The sequence below is a fragment of the Eptesicus fuscus genome, chromosome 4 (genome assembly GCF_027574615.1).
Source record: "Eptesicus fuscus isolate TK198812 chromosome 4, DD_ASM_mEF_20220401, whole genome shotgun sequence".
In the NCBI taxonomy this organism is placed as follows: domain Eukaryota; kingdom Metazoa; phylum Chordata; class Mammalia; order Chiroptera; family Vespertilionidae; genus Eptesicus; species Eptesicus fuscus.
The window spans coordinates 4,732,890-4,735,271 of record NC_072476.1 but is presented as its reverse complement, the minus strand read 5'-3'; positions in this window follow the sequence as shown (position 1 = coordinate 4,735,271).

Genomic DNA, 2,382 nt, shown 5'->3' with positions numbered 1-2,382 from the left:
GAAGTAGCCTTTCACCGTGTCCCTTTTGGTCTTCACTGTGGACTAAAACAAAGAGGAAGGGGGGGTGAGGGCAAATAAGGACAAACAGGCATCCCTAGGCTGCAGATGATAAAGCGAGAGTCCAATGGGCCAGATTTAAACATCAAAGAGATTTGTTTGACCCGTGGTTATAAAGAAGATTTTAATTTGGATACTTTTAGAGGAGACAGACTCTTTAGGTCAATACAGCCCCTACTAGTCCCTGCTTCACACATTTATAATAACCTACTGATCCCCAGGCATTTGAGTTTTATCTATAATAGCTCCTAATGTGTATCTTATCTATAATAGCTCCTAATGTGTATCATTTATTCTGTGTTAGCACTTGCATAGCATTTCAAAGCATTATCTCATTTTAATTCTTATTAACTCCTGTGAGGTTGGGAGTTGGTAAGGAACTGAGGCTCAGAATTGAAGTCAGTTATCTAGTGACACATTTCCAGAGAGCAGAAGGGACAGGAATTCAAGCCTAGCTGAGCTTGATTTTGGAGCCCATGCTTTTAGCTGGTCCACAAAACCACCTTTAGAAGTAAGCTTCCTAGCATTGAAGGTATTTTAATACAGACATTTTGACCACGGAGTAGTTTGTGTGATATTGAATAAGTTGTTTGACTTCTCTGAGCTTCTGGGTGTGAATGTTGGTGAGAGGATTCTTACTGGATGGAAGATGGCATGATATGGTGTCTTTTCATCCCTGCAAATAATCTTTCTATAGAAAATAGACTCTATAGAATGATGTCAGCATCATGGCAAAGTGAGACTGCCCCTCTGTGTCTATAATTAGTTGGACATCTATAAGTCAACCAAGGTTCCTCTGCTCAACACACTAGCATGCCTGAGAGAGCCACACGCAGTGCATCCGAAGGAGGGTGTGTTGGAATGCGTAAAGAGGCAGGATGGGAAGAAGGACAGGGATGGTGCCTGCTAACGCAGTTCCCCTGGCTGCTGCAGCTGAGCCCACAGCCCCAGCTGATGAGGTGGAGAAGACAGGTGCAGCCCCACAACACAGCCTGGGAGGGTAAGAGGGCAGAAGCAGTGTCAGCACCTGAAGATCTGGCTCCCTCCCATGATTGTGGTGGAGCTGACACACTATGGCCTCTTGGTTCAGCTCGTCGGTGCCGGTAGTCATAGGGAACCACGTAACAGCACAGCGGGCTCGTGAACCTGGCTCTCCCCAGCCAGCCACACCCCGCAGCATGGCTCACCCAGGCAGTGACTCCCAGGACCACAGTGGCACCCCTCCACCAGGACCCAAGAGGCACAAGTAACACAGGTAAGAAAGTTTTTCTGCTGGAAAACAAACAAACAAACAAAGGCCTCTAGCCGAAACCGGTTTGGCTCAGTGGATGGACCGTCGGCCTGCGGACTGAAAGGTCCCAGGTTCAATTCCGGTCAAGGGCATGTACCTTGGTTGCAGGGCACATCCCCAGTAGGGGGTGTGCAGGAGGCAGTGATCGATGTTTCTCTCTCATCGATGTTTCTAGCTCTCTATCCCTCTCACTTCCTCTCTGTAAAAAATCAATAAAATATATTTTTTTAAAAAGGCCTCTAATTATCAACCTACCAAATTGTTAAAAATCAAAATGGTTCCTAAATAGAAAAAGTGTTCAGTTTTTCAAATGTGTCAGTAGAGGAACAACCCATCAAGCCGCATGAGCAACCAAGGTAACATAGTAGCACAGAAATAAATGACAATTGTCCATAAACCAAACTCAAAGTCACGGAAATTAGGATCTAAATGAGAGAGAATTTGAAATAGTCATGAAAAAACTCAATAAGATACTAAGAAACTCAGAAAGGCAGCTCAATGAGCTCAGGGATACAATTAATAAATAGAAGAGTACTTTACTAAAGAGATTGAAACTTTAAAAAGGAACCAAACAGAGGATCTAAGATGGCAGTGGAGTAGGTGGAAGCTACACTCACCTCCTCCCAACACCAAAGTGGAATTGCAACTGAATTATAGAATAATCTGAAGACTAGCTGAAGAGGAGTCTTATAACCAAGGATTTACAGAAAAAGCCACATCACGAGGGGTAGGAAGGGCGGAGACAAAAAAGGGCTGGCCCCACAACCAGAGATGGTGGCTGAGGCTCCCAGCTGCAGGGGGTTCTCTCTGAGCAAAGAGCCAGGAAGAGGCGCCCACATAGCATCTGGCTGTGAAAGCAGCAGGGTTTCTGCCGGTCAGGGAGAGACGAGAGTCCACTAGAGACATAGGCGCCCTCTTAAAGGGCCAATGCACAAAATTTCATCTGCAGTCACTCAGCTCCAGCAAAGGGACAGCGGAATGGACTAGAGTCACATGAGGTGAGTCTAGGGTTTGTGGCTCTGGGGAGAGAGCTG